Source organism: Columba livia, chromosome 2 (assembly GCF_036013475.1).
Source record: "Columba livia isolate bColLiv1 breed racing homer chromosome 2, bColLiv1.pat.W.v2, whole genome shotgun sequence".
In the NCBI taxonomy this organism is placed as follows: Eukaryota; Metazoa; Chordata; class Aves; order Columbiformes; family Columbidae; genus Columba; species Columba livia.
In genome coordinates this window covers 151542938-151560908 of record NC_088603.1, presented here as the reverse complement: position 1 = coordinate 151560908, position 17971 = coordinate 151542938, and the positions used below count along the sequence as shown (strand labels likewise).

At 39.7% G+C, this 17971-nt stretch overlaps 1 long non-coding RNA gene across 3 annotated transcripts in view; it reads left to right on the top strand.

Moving 5' to 3' along the window:
- LOC110362457 (uncharacterized) overlaps nt 1–17971 on the top strand; it is a 132505-nt gene that overhangs the window by 55081 nt on the left and 59453 nt on the right. For 2 of the 3 annotated variants that reach the window (XR_010470798.1, XR_010470800.1), the window contains one exon: nt 444–5306. This is a non-coding gene — a long non-coding RNA (uncharacterized LOC110362457). Of the gene's footprint in view, nt 1–443; nt 5307–12691; nt 13660–17971 lie in introns of those variants that run through there. The other variant, XR_010470799.1, reaches the window with a different exon arrangement.

Sequence of the window (17971 nt, the reverse complement as noted above, 5' to 3'; positions counted from 1 at the left end):
CGATGAGAAAGAGGGCAAGTCACAACGAAAAAGCAATAACCGAAAAGGGCAAAGTAGAGGAGAAAATTGTCCCATAAGTTAACAATTTGCACAACCTCTGCTGGGTTTAGTTTGGCTTCTTCATAGTCCAGGAGGCTGTCAGATGTCTGAGCTATAAATCACATATTCTGAATAGGAATTAACTGGTGTTATGGTGAATTATAACAGATATCTGCTCTCTGCAGAGATTTTTAAAAAGGACTGCTGAAGTCTGTATTAAAAAAAAAAAAAAAAAGTAATTGGGTTTTGGCAAAAAAAAAAAAATAATAATGCTGCTTTCTAAAGAAAATAGTCTCATTATTAAGCATAGTACACCAAGGTGATGAATCAGGTGGAGTGAGAAAGAGACAGCTTTTTAAAAATTAAGATATTACTTCTTTTTTCCTTTCTCCTTTTTTTGACAGATGATATACCATTTAAATACCAGAGGACACGAATGCTGCCTTTGTTGATCACACAGTGCAAACACAGCTGAACTGAGCATTGAACTCAGCTCTGTAACAGAGAAATTAAGTAACAGAATTTGTAATTTTTCTTTACCTCAAGTCTAATTGATGAAGAAAACAAGTGAAAATATAACAGAAGTTCTTAAAGAAAATAGATTCAAATTAGAATACGACTTAAACTATTTAAGCACTCCCCCCAACAATTTATATAAAATAAATATGCCTAATGCTGCTTAAATAATTAATATTGTTTTTTAAAGAGAAATGCATATTAAGGCTGATTGGTAAGGAATGACCATTCACAACTGCTGTGCCTACCAATCATTACATGAGCACTGTATTAAGCAGCATCGTCAGATATCCCCTGCAGAAATGTCTGGTCCTGGTGAAGGAAGGGCAACCATTCAGCTGCTCATCGCAACCTTCCCAGCCCATGTTCAGGATCCACGAGAAGAAGATACGAGTCTCCATCAGACACATTGCACAGTCAGATGGGTCATTTTACCGTTCAGCTGCCACCAGAGATAACTCCAAATGTGCACGTAGGAATCAGGTTAAACAGGAGTGGCTGCAAGTCCCATGAGGTAGACACAGATCCCTTTGATCTGAGGCATCCAGACTTCACAAAGGGTCTTCACATGGTAAAAAAAATCCATCTTTAATGTTGGTTTAATTTTATTTTTCTCCCTCTCTTCCACCTACAAACCTTGCTCTACTGTCTTTCAGCTTAAGTCTTGCAGAAATAGCTGCCAATAAATTTATTATCTGGGAAACATGTGCACATCTGCTACAGCACCTCCTTGTGCTAGGCTTCCTCTTGTACATTGTACTTAATACTATATTCAGTTTTGGCATTGGGAGTGATGTCTAGTCCATCTTCTGATCTGTGAGGGGGACAGGTGGAGCTTTAGGAGCTGGGCCTCAAATTGGCCCAGTATGTCTGAAACCTGGTTAATAAAAGACAGACAGACTTCGAAGCAATGACACACTAAGGCTTAACCAACACCATCAAGAGCAATTGTGGCCTTAATGACATGTATTTTATGTAACCAACGTAATAAACAAGTAGAAAGGGACAAAGCATGTGTACCATCCTTAAAATCAGATTATGTTAGTAGCTGAATTTATAAACTGGCATCTGTACAAGGCTACGAAAGAAAAAGCTTCCATTGTGCATTGTGCCTTTCCACCACATTAATTCCATCGTAAACCTCTTCTGCATCACGCTTTTACTGCCCTCACCATGCACAAATTAGCTGTAATCTGGTGACAGCAGCCAAGTGCTTCTTCCAAATAACAAAGCATGAAGTTTGGTTGCACAAGTGCTTTTTGAAAAAGAGCAAAAACATCGCACATCTGTAATTAACTGTAATGCGTGCCTCAAGGCCAGTTTTGAAATGGGGGAAGCGATGCTATCAAGAAGCACCTTAATCCATTTTCTAGGAACCATTAGGACATCCTTTTCAGAAATGCATGAGTGATGTAGGGCACAGTGCAATGTCCCTGTGGGCCTGTAGCTGGTGTGGTTGGAGATGGCTGCTGCTTCATGAATCCTTATGTTGTCCATAAACGCTCCTCACTTTAGCGAGCACTTGGTTGCTTCGATGGAACTGCTGCAGAGGACTGAATCCGCTGAGGGTGACATCCACCCCACATCTTCTGGGGGTTCTGCTGTGGGGTGGCAGCTCCAGGTACATGGGGTCATGAACAACTGGGACTTTCATACCTTGAAGAGCTCCAGCTGTTTCCAAAGCTGTGGCCTTTGCCGTGAGACCAACCATTTCCAAAAACCTCTTTGGCACCTGAAAGCCAAAACCTCATAGATTTTCATGTGCAACTCCAAAAATATAAAGTTAACTGACTTTTTTTTTCTCACTCAAAGGATGTCACCTCTATGTTTTTAAGGTGTCCAAAACTAATAGTTAAATCTCCAAAGTAATTACTGTTCATTACCATAAAGAGTATATTAAATCTTCAACACTGCTTTTTATTTGTAAAGGTATATTCTGGTGACACATGTTGAATTTAATTTTATTACTGGGTTGAGCCAAGGCATTTAATGTTCAAAGAATTGCAATGATTACCTAGGAGCAATCATCAGAAGTATGTCCTCTTGAATAATATAGAGATACTAGACCTAGGACTAATGTTACACATTGCAACCTGAAGTTGCAATTTTTCTGAAATTACCAAGTTGTTTTTATTATTCACCAGATGCGTCAAGTGTTCCTGATCTCATGCAAAACCATTCCTGACATATGACTAAAATGGATGCTTAAATGGCAAGGGAGGGTCCTGTTGGCATTGGTCTTTGCTAGCTCAGCGCATACCATGTACCCCAGCTACTATATGAAGGAGTCAAGGAGCTTACTGGCTAAATAATACAGAGGAAAAAGTAATTTTCACTGCTGGTGGCAACATACTTACTTGCTGCATATACTCTGTTAGGGTAGCAAGGTAAGCTGGCCTGTGAAAATGCAAAAAGACCCATTTATAACCTGATAACTCGTAATGTGAGCATATTTAATTAAGGAACAGCAGTGGGAACCGGCCCGTACGTGTCTGACAGGTAGAAAATAACCAGTTTGACTTAAATATTTTTAGCATCTAAAAGGAAATGGTTAATTTTTTTTTTTTTTTTAAATTAAGGAAGATTGTTATAAAAGTGTGTATGAGCCTCTGCTTATAAATATGTACAAATACATATATATAGTAACATTTCACTAAAGGAAATAATAGCTTTTTGTTTATTTTGTATAGTGCAATTAATAGCTGCTATTTTTTGTAGATATTGTTAGATGGTATTCTACTGGATGCCAAAACTCAAATACCAACCCAGGGTAAGAAATGAAGCAGAAAAAACTACAGTGGAATTCTACTAATTTATATTCAGTTTATGCAATAAGGATCAGAAAAACTGATACAATTCAACCAGCACTAACAGGCATGTTAGTTTTGTTGAATGGCTTTGATATTAAATGAACTGGTTGAAAAGGTTCTTTAAATGAGCACTGGACCTTAAAGCAAATGAAGAATTGTGAAGGCGGTTTTGGTGCATGAGCTCAGGGTTATAAGGTGTTGCTTAACGTTTTAGGCATGCAGAGACTATTCCTTCTTCAACACTAATACAATTTGAAACAATGAGGAAGAAAGTTGTAGCACTAGAGGTATTTTGTTTTCTTCCTTACGATTTTAAGGCACTAAGTTTAACAACATATGGTGAATATCACTGGGCACAGAAGATGCCCTAACCATGCACAGTCCAAATCCCTGTTTTGTGGAGTACTTTTTCTAGAGCTGTGCAATGATGTCAGTTAAAAAACAACCAACGAACCAAGCAAACAACCAACTCCCTCAGAAATTACAGGATCCTAACAACCTAAATTTTGACATCCCAAGTGTCATCTCCAAGGCAGTCTGGAGAGGCTGTCTGTGGCACAGGAAAGTCAGTTCTTCATTGGATAAATACTAGTACGAGACTGGATAATGAATTATCAAATTTGCTGCTTTGCAGATGACTTGCTTTTTTGCCTCTGATACGGGCACAGAGCAGAGATCTGTGCTGTTCCTGATTTATTTATTTATTTACTTTTAAAGGTGTCAAAGCTCATTTAGATATTCTAAGCTTCCTTACAGATGGAGTGAGTTGCAGGTGTTCACGTCTTCACCTCTGGAACCAGATGCAAGGTTTTGCTGTATCTTTTCTCCAGCTAGCAACAATCCTGGAAAAAAAAATATCATGAGTTATGAGGTGCCAAAATGTTACCCAGTTCCCTCCACTCCTCTGGCTTGCAGAAGATAATGAACTAAGAAAATGTGACTTTTTTTTAACATTTTTGGGTGGTATTTTCAAACTGCTTTCATTTCTCTTGAATTGCAGTGATTTCTCATTGTGAAATGTGCTTAAGTTTTATTAGCAAAAAGTGCTTGGTACCAGAATAAATTTGGATTGGAAGATGGTTTGAAAAAAAATATGACTTCTGTTATGGCTTCAGAAGTGATAGGGATCCAAAAAATATTGGCACAGAGATAGTGGTCAGCCCAAAATGCTTTCTACTCGAGGACGTTTGAAAAACCCTTGCAGCAGGCCTAAGTGAAATAATCTATACTCTCAACCTGTGCCAAACAGATGAAGACACAAAGATCTTTTCCACTCTTAAAGAAGATACTAGCTTCACTCCAAAAACAGAACATTTAATCATCTTTCCAAAATTTGCTACTCTCCAATATTATGTAATTTCAATTATTATTGTTACTCATATAAATGTCCAGTCAAGTTGAGCCTTTGAGTGTTAGGTCTCAAGTAAGACCTGAAAGCTTGGATCCCACGGTTTGATTGCACATGGTATGAAAAGTAGTAGTTCCCTGAGTGGTTTAGCATATCCTACCTTTTAATTTAGTTGAGTGCCCTTTGTTCTTTTCCTTTCTCATGCATGTGTTCATTTCAATCTCTTTTCACATGAAAGGTTTTCCATGCCCTTCTTTTGTTACCTGCTTTCCTGAAAGCAGATTTCTCTTTACCGACATTTGCAAATTAGCACAGTCAAAGGCAATTTTATTTTCATGGCTATTTTTGTTTCGACTGTTTGTTTCCAATAGAGATATTTTCTTCAAAGATTATCTTCCTGCGCCTAAAATACTTAGGCAAAACAGAGCCTTGGTAGCAACTGCTGTAGGTCTCCTCTGCTCCAGTGACAGCTATGGCTGCTTCTGGCAGGACTTATTTTGGCATCTTTATCCTTTGAGTGTGAGACTTACTCAAGGAAACCTGCCCTTCTCTCAGTGGGATAAACCTGCCTATCATGAGACTTAGCAAAAGCACCGTACAGAACTGCAATGTTTTCTAATTCCTACAAATAAATATAGTGTAGCTGCTTCCATACAGTTTTATTTTATTTAGTTGAAAGACCTAGTTTTGTCACTGTTTGTGATAGTGTCGGGATTATTCTTGACTCAAGCATCCTTAATTTACACAGGGAAGTGCTTAAATGCTGTGGTGAAAGAGTCTATAGAAAACCTGCAGACAGACAGATAGCTTCCGTGGGCAGCTGGTTTCTGCAGAAAGAAGTGGCCACTTTCCATGCTGTTTGCTTGCATGAAAGATAACATTATCATGATATTTTCTCAGCTGTGCTTAAGCAAAAGGAAACCACTGGCCTTTGCCATATGGACATTAATTTCCTCCATTAGCCCATCTCCTGATTCTTCCTGATAACGAATAGTGCCACCAGTTGTTTTAAATATAGCTCAACCCAAAGTAACAGGGCAGAAACTTTATGTGTGTGTTTTCTTTAATTCTTTAGCCTGGAATCACTTTCTTGTGTGTTTGTGTATTTCTGTGAACCATAAACACTGCTCTACAGCCTCCTTATTTTGCACACTGTTCACACTGGATTACTACTTTTTGGGTTAAATTGATTCTTAGACAGAAAGAGCAATGGGCCAACACATCACCTGAGGTGTTCTCTCTCAGCTCATGCAGTTGGCCACCTCTGGGCTGGATTTGTAATTGATGTTAATTTATATAAACCCAACTTGTCTACCTTGATGACCTACAAGCCCACTTTTAGCCTTCACCCAAACAGTTCTGTCATAATATTTAACGTACAGTTGACAATTTTTGCAAATAGAGATTTTAAAGCCAGAAGGAGCCTTTATATCATTTAATCTGACTGTGCAATCTGCTCTTTGCCAGGGACTTCGACGTGAACTCTGCAGAACATTGAACTCCATGGAAAACAATCACATTGAAAACTCCCTCCCACTATTTTGGATCTGAACCTTAGATGCAGTGCTAAAAGTCTAAGCAGAAAGTTGTCAGAAGCTGGGGATGAGAACAACTCTGTTTTGAATGATACCATGATTAAGTGGTTTAAGGTGAAAGTGCCTTACCTCTCCATCTCAGATAAAACTGATGGCCATTCAAAGCAAAAGTCTAAGATTAGTGTGTAATAAGTTTTAAGACTGTGTCAATATTGGGGTCGGAATTTACGGAAATATTTCAAGTCCTCAAAAAGGAATTGAATACGTAAGAAGAAATCCCCACTAGGCTAAACGTGATCCCCGATGTCCTATAATGCAATGATTTGTCGCAGAAGTGTCACACAACTACTAGAAATTTCAGCCTCAGAACTGCTTTGTTTCTGTTATGAATTCAAGGATAAATTGGCACCAGCTCAGACATCTCTCGTTACAGGAGGAAAAGGAGGAGGCAGAAAGCTTATTTGGCTAATACTGCAATTTTCTGTAAATGTGCCCCAGCTGTCACTTAGGTGTTAGAGAGCTTAACACTGGCAACGTACTGGAGATCCCCAAAGAGCTGTCTGTGTATATAGTACTAACTTCAATCTCTGTTTCCACACCTTAGTCCTCTTTGATGGAGGAACACTTGATATACCACTCCCTTGGCTCTCTCTAGATTAATGCTTTTTTTTTTTTTTTTTTTTTTTCTTTAGGTCTCAAAAATGGGTAGTGAAAGTGGTTTATGTGCTTGATAATGAGAAGAGAGGCCTCCCTGGATTTACACATTTCAGAACAATAAAGAAGTCTGTCAGCCTGAGTGGGTCCAAGGCCAACACTGGAAAGTTTTATGAACAGCTATTTGCAGTTATGCAAGTTGTGTCATATCCTAGGACCAGCTAAGCAGACAAAGGGCTTTCCCTCTGCATCCTTTTGAAGACCAAACAGCTTGTCCAAATCAGAAGTTTCTGACCTCTTGAGGAAATTTATCTTCCCTTCCTCTGTGTCCAAGGATGCAGAGACTGAGTTCCCCTGATCAGCATAGGAGCCTTGCTTCACAAGGAATGATGCAAAAACCATGATGCTTTTTGTCACCTCCTTATAGCCCTAGGGTGACCTTCAATAATTATACTCCAATCTTTTTTACAACTGTTGTTTAAATAATAGGGCTTTCCTTGATGCTGATAATCAGAAGGGAAATGTCACCGCAAATACATTCCAGAGGAAAGGAGAGAGTTGAGTGAAACCACAATGTGCTCAGTCTTGGCTATATTCAGACTCACAAAACTTTTGCCTCTGGATGTTAGATCAGATTATAGCACATAGACAGACAGGCCATATTGCCTAGAATAAATCCTTCAGTAACGAGTGCATTAAAAATACAATAGTCAGATTACAAGAATTTATCCATCTGTTTCAGATAGTAAAGAAAAATTAGACATGAGCAACTGAGGAACTGTTGAGGCAGGAGGCCATGTGGACATTGAATTGCCTGGAATGATGGGCCTGCATCTCTGGAGAACAGCACTGAGGAACCCTTGACAGACTGAGCCCAGACCTTGGATGTGCCAATGAGTTTCTATGAGACAAGACATTGAATGACCCGGACATGTAAATCTTCCTATGTTTCGATCTGAATGTCAGGAGAACTTCCCTTTTGGTTGCAGACTCTATGGGAAAGAGCCTTGTTTTCTCAGGGACTGGTTCTTCCAGGTTTTGGGCCCCAGAGTTGCTTCTAGTTGCCACTGTAATTCATTGAAAGTCGGAGGAGGAGAGGAGGCAAACTAAAAAATGAAGAAGGACTGATTAATTAAATCCTTTTATTTCTAAATTATTTCCAAATCTTCAATGGCAGTAGTCCCACAGGATGCAATAGCCTTCAGTGTTAAAGCAAATGCTTTGAATAACCCACATGTGGCAACACAGACTCCTTCATCTCCCCATCAGCCTGCAGCTGAATATCCTCTCCAAACCTTCCAGAGGTCCAACTTTGTGCTATGCTTGTTTGCAGCTGCTCTGGCTTGACCAGGATGGTCTCAAATACAGAGAGGAGGCTGGTGCTGGATTTTGGCAGCTTTGTTAGTGCTCTCTTTCTCCTTTTTGTTGTCACAGCTTTCTTCAGTGCTTGCCAGAAAAGATGCACATTGGCGTTGGTTGCTGTTCTTCACATTAAACAGCAAGTGGTTAAAAGGAAGGACTGTGGCTTTTTTTGGCTTGCTTGTGTCCAGCATGCACAACAGTATCCATAACATAAAGGCTGACATCAAAAATAAAATGTTTGTGGTTCTATGTCCCACCTTTCAGCCCACCCTACCATAATCTTCTTGTGGGAAAAATGAAAATAATAGAAAAGGCTGGAGGGGATGTGATTTCTCTGTTGAAATCATGTGTACCTCCACTGACTAATCACTCAAGGCTTTATGCTGATACGCTTGTCTCACACTGTTGTTTTTCTCTGAAGCTTTACTGTGGGCTCAAACTGTGTAGTTCAAGATCCTCTGTTTTAATAAATTGCTGCACCTTTGCCCAAGGCTGTGATTGAGTATGTGGGCAGTTACTGTGGTTCAGCTGACACTTGGAAACTTATTATGCCATGTTAAGTTGATTTTGAATTTGTACCTTGGGGGGTTTATTTAACTCAAATACTCATTTTTATGGTGCCCAACTGAATCAAAAGATCAAAATTTCAAGTGAAGAAAAAACCTAAACTATGGAAATTCCAACACAAACAGAATTGACAGTGCTAGGTAGTAGGTAGAAACACTTTCAAAATCTGAGAAGATTTTATTGTGACTGTTGGCAAACTGTGTCTGAATTTCAAGCTTGTATAGAATTAAGAGACAAGAAGGTTTATTGGAGTTCTGTGTTATGTGACATGCATTCCACAGCAGTCCTGTGTCATCCTGGCTGTACCAAAGGCAGTTTGAATGATTTCCCTCGTGCATCAAAATGCCTGGGTGGGACCAAGGTGTATAAGAAGAATAGGGTGTCAGGGTGTAGAGCAATTTGTGGAGCAGCTTTGCTGCCGGGCGTTGCTGACAAGATGTGCCTGATATGATCTGATATGACTGTTTTAATGCTCTCTGTGAGCATTTTCCTTGGGTGGATGGCAAGGCTTGATCCTCCCGACAGCTGTTTGTGAGAAGGGTCCCAGGTCTGATGGCACAGCTCCACTGATGAAAGGTTCGGACACAAATGCACATGCTGCATCTCAAAGAACTCCAGCAACTGAAAATAAATGAGAGACCTTTCAGGGATTTTAAATGCATTTTTCTTCCAGTAGTGACACCTATTAAATGACCACTGTTTTACCAGAAAACCATCATCACTACTGTAGTTTTATATCCACTTGGTATTTTAAGAGACAACTCTCATCAGTATGTAACAAACAAAACCACAAATCCAGGATGATATTTACCTGTTCGAGGGCCATAACAGTCTCACAAGTCTTTGGCTTGGCTAGAGAAGTGTAATAAAACACTCACTGTGGCAATGTAGGCTATAGCTAGATCTATAAATATTTTCAGAACCGTCACTGTAATTATTTATGACGACTAAATGCTCTTCCAAAAATATAAAGAAAAGAGTAATTATAAGTGTTAACATTCTCATGCCAGATCTCCTTCATTAGAATAGGCCATACAGACTTTTAAAACAGAAGGATTAGATTGGGAGGGTGGGAGTAGTTTTCAGCCACAAGGCAGGAATCCACACGGTCCGTCCCCCAGGCACTCTGGGGTGAGGCTGCAGCATCCTTCGGCTCCTTCCCCCATCAATCTGCCCCAGAGAGATAAACTTTTCCCTCCCCCCAAAGCACTTTAAATCTGAAAAGTGAGTGGGTGAAACAGGAGTGGAACATGGAGAGCAGATGAATTAATAGTGGCAAGGGCATGTTTTCACATATGCTAACCCATGTGCACAATTCGTAGGAGTAATAAGTCAATTGCTCTGCCTAGTGGGACAGAGGGTTTTGAAAGCATCTAGGCTGAGCTGGGAGATAGCTTGAAGACAGAGCACAAAGGTAGAGATTGTATAGGGAGTTCACGTTTCAGCACTTCTTGTAGCATCTATTATTAGCATTCTGGCTTGTCTAAAAATGTTAAAAATAAAATGGTACTGCCTGGTACAGCACGGGGTGGAGTGAGAGATTAATTATGCTGTTCTGGATTTAATTTTGGTGTCCTCACACACCCTAATCTCACGTAAGGGTGGACTCCTACTCTATACAACAGATATTTTTGTATTTTTTTTAAAAACTTAACATGCTTTTGATCTTTCATGAAACTCAGTGCTTGAAGTGTGGATGTGGAAGGTTCATTTCCATTCTATAAATACACTTGTTGTGCATGAGGAAAACAGCATCATGCTACACTGTGATGTGAAGGTAGCTGGGCCACACAATTGTTTGGAAGGGGCTGCCACAGTTTCTCAATTTCGAGCACACGTGAAGTCATTGTATCTGATTGTCAGCTGATGCAAATCAGCAGAACTCTTCTGACTTATTAAAACATACCTGATTTCAGTGAGGATTTGTCTGTTTGTGTTCACAGTATTCATTAGATGTTAATATCTGATGAATAACAATTCAAAAACCCTATGAGACCTCTGGTAACAATAGTTGAGAGGACACTAACACTGGCAGGTTATACCTCAGCATGAGAAAATATTATGCCAAATTAGAAAAGAAATCACAAGGCAAGGAGGCTGGAAAAACCTCAGAATGTGTTTAAAGGCTCCTTTAACTCAGTGCCATTTCATTACGTTGCCAAAATTAATCACTGTCTTCAGCTCCTGTCTTGGCTTCTTATTTACTGCTAACTTGATCTCCTTGGTGAGATTTTATTACTCCCAACCATCATGCTCTTTTAACATAAGATCTGATATAGATTTCAAGGAAATGAATAATGTAGGGACCAAGCAAATAGGAACATAAGTGTCACTTGTGACTCTGTTAAATGTAACACCTATTTCATTAAATGCATAGTGTATGTATGGCCTCAAATCCTTACATATGAAATAATTGGGTTATGTGTTGTTAGCTACTAAGAACGAGAAGCGTGGATGTAATTAATGGCTAAGCAATGCTCTTTATCAAAATAACTATCTGAAAAAGAGAGTGATCTGCCCACAAGCCATTCTGCAAACACCGTATTCCCAGCACTGCCACCCTGGCACTTTGTTGGAACCCAGCTGTTCCCTGCTTTACCACCTACAAGTGGCATGAAGCAGTTTCTGATATGAGAAAAGCCATCACATGGTGGGACACAGGGAGAACTGAGGCAGCTCTGTTTTATTCATACATTGGGTTCAGTTTGCATTAGGCCTCTGAGCTGCTGTATACTTATGAAAATACTCTTTACTGTGCTGAACCCTGAAACAACAAAAAAAACCCATGAAATTCAGAATAATTTATTTCAAAAGAAAAACTTTCAAGTATTTTGAAACAGATTGTGCAAGGGGAAATTGTGCCAGTTGCTTCTGCATGTCTTGGCTAGATATATCAGACTGGTAAGAGAAGTGCTCGCACAAGGAGGAGGAGTTGTAATGAATGAAAGGCATATGGCTGAATCCTTTAGAAAATATCCTCCAGTGCATCAATGAGAAAGTGGGAGTTAACCTGGCTCAGACAGGGAGCTTGTTCTGATATCAAAAAAGATGGCTGATGATATTTAATCACTTTCTTGCCCCATGTCAGCACTTCCCCCTCGAATTATGCCAACTTCATTGCCTCTGATTAGTTGCAACCCATTTTAATCAGTTAGTGATGATGAGCCCCTTTGACATATTTAGGTGCAGCTTGAAGTGACACTGATGTTGTTACTTTTCCTTATCCATAGGATTATACGGACTATAGGCATGACTGAGTTCAGGGCACCATTGTGCTAGGCACTAGAAACGGTGTGAAAAAGACATTTCTCTGTCCTGAACTACAGACCTGGCTAAGCAAGCTCAAACAGAAGTATCATTTCAATGTCAGAGAGGAAAGAGAAGGTATGGAGGTAGATTTCTGAAGTCTCAGCTGTGGCCGTGTTTGCATCCTGTTCACAGCCAGCTTGGAGGTATCATGCTTTTCTTCTGCAGGTGCTTTGAGATCCTTCAAAGAGAGCCTATGGACAAGGGCCAATGAAGATCATCACACTGCAGGTTTTAAAGGGAGGGCACAAGTTGAGAGACTGTTACAGTGTAAGCCACCTGATAGCAATCTGAGAAGATATATTTTGGAATGATAGGTACCAGCAATCAGGTCTTGCAATGGCATATAATTATTGTGTAATAATTTCCCATTTGTCATACAGGGTTACGTGCTTTCATAAGGTGTGGATTTGCTTTTACACAGCAACCATATAGCCTGGAGCACCTGGTCCTGAGTGAAATTGCTGCACTGTAGAATTCAGTGATCTCTGAGTAGACAAATATTCCAATTCTGTTACCATGCAATGAATTTTTTTGTTGTCTATGTATCTTAGGTCTCAGAAGAGAGTATCTCATGGAGATACTAATTCATCTCTTTCACTCTGCAAGTGAACTCAAATGGTTATGCCAAAGTTGTGTGCCCCACAGTTGGACATTTCAGCATTCTGCTGAGTGTAACGCGTGGAAGATGGTAGCTCAAAGGGAGAAGTTTTGAAGAAGGAATAAGATCCTACCTGGGAAAGATCATGCTCTATCACTAAGACTAAACACCGAGCCTAACATCACAGATGTCTGGAAATAGTGATTTAAGTAAATAGTGCAATGAGCAGCAGACCAATGGAGCAGCCTTTTGATTGAGCTGTGATATTTCCTTTTCGTTTGGCCTGGAAGAAATAACTGACATTGCAGACAGGCCAAACCTGCATGGGTGACTGAGCAGTCAACACTTCTTTAAGAAACAAGCTGAAATAAATGCCATGTCCTTCGGATATTGGTGGACTGAAAAAGTGGCTTTCCAGGCTACATGCAACCTCAATACATTTTATACATGTCTCCTGTTAAAAGTTGTTTCTAGCAGGAGCTCTCCTCTGTTATCAGTTTTGGATGAAGTTGGACAAAATGCATTCAGAAAGTTCATATAAGCCTGAGAAAGCAGGATAAGCAAAAATCTGTAAATTGTATGTGGAGTTGTTTCCAGTTTTCTTGGAAAACTTGAACCAATTCAAGCATATCAGCAAAGAAAGAGGATCAGGGAAGGCACCTGGACAGAAGGAACCGGTTGCTCATATGGGCAGCTGATTCAGCCTTAGGACATCATTCCTCATGATGAGAACTTCTGAATAGTGCCCAGTGCGAAAACCAAACCTATGGTCTTCCTGCACTATTTCTACTCAATGTAGAAGCCTCCACTGCTGTTTCTGTGTTCCTGTGCTCTCTGTGTCAGGAATGCAGTTGCTATTTCTCCTACTTTGTGACACTTCAACACTCTCTTCAAGACCAGGATGCAGAAATTCTGCAGGAGGTAAGAATCCCATATTTCTAAAACGCTATTTCATTTCTTTAATGGTTTCTACTCTCATGGACAGAGCAAAGAGCTTGAAAATGCAGCTCACATCAATCCAAAACTTCAAATACAAATGGAAAGACAAAAGGGCCCTCAAATGATCTTGGAGCTAAGGGAGTTATAATTTTAAACTAGTGATGCTGAACACAGAGCTGCTGGTATTCTGGACTTGCTGGCTGAGGTTCTTGGAAAGTATAGTTGTGGGTAACAAAGCAGAAAACAGAAATGCATTGACTTATGCCAACTGGTGTACACCAAATGGCTTGCTGCTTCTTTCAGTGTCACCTGTTAACATATATTCTGTTTTGCCTTTAACTAGTCAGGCATGAAAAATAAGATATTCTAACACCATTACACAGCTTTGAAAGAGTGGAGTAAATACTGGGCACTCCATCTTTTTTAGCTCCATCTGTGCTGAAATCCTGGGTTTATTGAACTCTGCAGTAAAACTCTTTGACTCCAATGGATATGGTTCTTAGCGTCTTACTGTCTCCCTTCCTGACCTGTCCAACATGACCCTGAAGGTCACATCTTTGCAAATGCTTTCCTCCCACAATTATGCTTGCATTGTCTGTTTACACCATCGTTTATTTTCAAAAGGCTACATCTCTTCTGTGTTTGTATGAAGTCTTTCAGCTGGGCCTTGAAATGCTGCTGCAATAGTTAGCAGTGTTATCTTGAAGATCCTTTCTAACATAAAAGGCATATGCAAAAAAAAAAAATTGCTCATTTTTTAATATAAAAGCTAAATGCAAAACTCTTAGGACATTGAATAACTGTCACTGGAACTTAATTTGGATAAACACCCTAAGGTGAAGCTTTCATCTGAACTAGAGGTGAGTCTGAACATATTAGGCGTAGCATCACATTTTTGAGAGGTTTATATTTGCATCCGTGAGCCTACCTGTGATCTTTAATCTTTTGAGTCTGCAAATTTCGGCTGGAGACTTTCCAGGAAAGAGTTATTGCACCTCCCACTGTAAGTTTTACAGGAAAAGTCTTGCTCCTGAGACTTTGGAGGGAAGGTCTTTCCAAATTTCACAGAACTTGGGCTGGATCTTATTCTGAAGGGAGATAAAAGTGTTGAAAGCTTAGTTGGTTATGTCTACATGCACTTCCATCATACTTTTGATTAGAACGATATACAAGCTGAGAGTTTGGCCTGTCATAGCCTGTGATTTCTAGCCTAGCAAGTCACACCTTTGTGCAATGTAGACATATAACCCTACATGGATAACACCAGTGCAGATCAACAATGCTGGGTTCCCCTCTGGGCACAAGCTAATGAAGGTGAATCAGAGCTTCACATCGACTTGAAATGTGCTAACAAACCTTTCCAGGCAATGGGCTACCTGCTTTGCAAATGGCTTCTTCTGTTTCTGGCAGTGTGCCGAGTGTACCAGACAAGCCAAAGTTTTTAGCGTGTTTTCATCTGGTGCTGTGCACTCCGCTCTGGGAATTCCTCCTCAGGCTGAAGCTCACCTGAGCTTGCAAAAAAGGTGTCTAGAATAAAAAAAATAGTCTTTGCAATAACAACAACAAATGCCATTTGGTTTACATGCTGATCAGCTGAAGGTGTTGTCAATACACAAGATCCATAGTAAAAATTATTAACTCCACAACTGAGAGAAAAGCAATGAGCGAAACAACTTGTCACCTTACCACAGCATGAAGTAGGAGACTACACTAGCAGTGTAAAAGACTGTTACTCCATTTATTTACTGTGTATTTGTGTATGTGTTTCTGTGCATTTTCTGGTATGTTTAACTATTCCTGTGCGGCTGTCATGGGAAGGAACTGGCATTCAGTGCTGAATGTCTTAGACATTAGATTACATGTGAAAATAAATAAATTCTTCCAACCTTGCCAAGCCAAAGTCTGAAAAGGTGCAGTTCATTCTGTAATTAATGTTGTACTTTGTATCAAATTAATCTTTCAGAGCCCTCTATACCTAAAGAAGTCAAGATAGTCTATGAAAATACACTTCTCTTTCATTAAACACATAACACCCAAGTATATAAAGGCCTAATGTCGACTCATTAAACAAAAGGGTGCTTATTTCCACAATCACTATTCTGTGGAAATTGAATGAGTTTAAACATAAAAATAATGTAACTAGCTCAATCTTCATCAGACAGGAAGATTTTGCAGACTTATACAGAAGTTTGACAACAATGAAAAGCTGGAAGAGAACAAAAAGCTGAGAGTAATGGTACAAATGACAGATACTGCAAAAAGAAGGTGGACTCAGTAGTCCTTGTGAGGACAGTCTGGAAAAATCTGTCTGTCTGCAATGTGTAGAGCATTGCAAAAATGTTTTGTAGTCTGTTTGTCCTGGAAACGGAGAAAAATAGAGATAACTTGTGGTGAACAGAAATGTGATGTTTCCAAGAAAAAGGGCAGTACAGTAATAATGATTATATTTGTGGTTGTTTTTTTTTTCTCTCTTCAAAATTCAAATGCTATAAAGTCAGACATAATCTTTTCATTTAATGGTTCAAAGCAGTTGTTCTCTCCTCATTAGTTGGTAGCACGCTGCAGATTGCTTCAAAACCATTTGTGCAGGGGAAAGGGAGATGGGTCTTCTCTCATCAGTCTTTTCGGTACACAGAAGTTGCAGCAGCCTCGGAGCCAGTTGCAGTAAAGGGGAAGCCCACAATAATGAAGACAGCTGCTGCCCTGGACCAAATTGCTGGTCTCCAGCCCCTCACCTAACACCCCATCCTTCAGAGAACGGAGGTCTCCCTCCTACACCATGCACGTTGTTAATTATGGGATGGTTTGTGCACGTGTGTGCCTCCTCTCTCTCCATATTCCCATACTGACAAACATTTGCTGCAACATTTCTGCACCTCCAAGACTAGAAGAAGCTCCTTGCTTCCTCTACCTGGTCACTGGGTTTACCTACCCTAGAGATATCTTCACATCTATAATTGCCTGGATGAAAATTGTCTTTTGAAATAGCCACTTATTCTCAAAAGTAGAGGAATCCATAAAATGTCTACCTACTGCTTTACAGCAAATTCATTTTTATTTACATTGAAATATCGTAAGTAAAGGATCAGGAAAACAAAACAAAACAAAATAAAACAACGAACCCAAATAAAATCCCGTCAAACTGAAGAAGGCTTGAGAAATCACAAAATGCCCTGATGGAAGTAAAACCTGGCTGTCTCAGAAGCATAAGGCAAAGACAGCAGTGTGGAGGTAACTTAGGGTGCAGAATAGGACTGGGAACAATTCTACATCAAAGCTCTAAAATGGAGTGAGAAATCAAAAAACACAGATTCAATGGTAATATTTTTTTCATTCTTCTAACTGAAATCCTGATATAATATTAGCAGAAAGTGAATATTTCTGTGTATTCTGAAATTCCTCTATGATTTACACAGAGGCAGAAGTCAAAAGCAATAGGTACAGAGGAGCCACCTCAGTGGCAGATTGCTTACTACAGTTTTATCAAATGGATGGTAACATGCTTTTAAGAAATGATATAAAAGCGTATAAATGGAGTATCAACTCTTCTTTTCACATTGGAAAGCTGAGAAATCTTCAAGAGACAAAACAAATTTTTGAATTTTTTTGTAAGAACTTCTCAGCATTTTGTGCAAAGGCGGGCATTGCCACGTCCAGATTTTTAATCAATTCACTTTTGTTTAAATATTGTGCCACTTTATGTTTACTTTCCAGGAATATATTAGCAGCTGATTTTTACTGACAGGGACAATTTTAAAGCCAATGTCCATGTTGCATATGGGCATATCTGAGGAAAACAATTTTCAAATTTGTAGTTGTGCCAAGAAATTATTGCACACATGTTCAATCAGGGAAAAGGCAGATTCCCATCTGATTTATCTGACCAACCCAGACCTTAGCCATGGAGCTTCAGTGTATGTTGGGATCGTCTCAGCAAACTGCTGCAGATTTCCTGGGATTGCATTTTCTGCCAGGTCAGACTCTTTGGAAATTCCTTAGTGTGTGTATTTTCCAGGGCATAATTACAGACTATTAGATGTGCTTGCTATACACCCATACACACAGACATGCGTAACTGTGTTATGCAAATGTTGACTGTAACACAAATCACATTGCTTTGCTTCATGCCTATTTGCATTTCCTGGTAGCTTCAAAAAACAAGATCCAACTAAGAAATGGTCTTCCAATTGACACCCTTGCTGTGGACCTTCCCCCTGCCTCCAATCCCATCAGAAATTTGGGGGGAGTTCAGATGTTCTCCCAACATTGCTGGTTGGCCCCAGCACTGATTGGA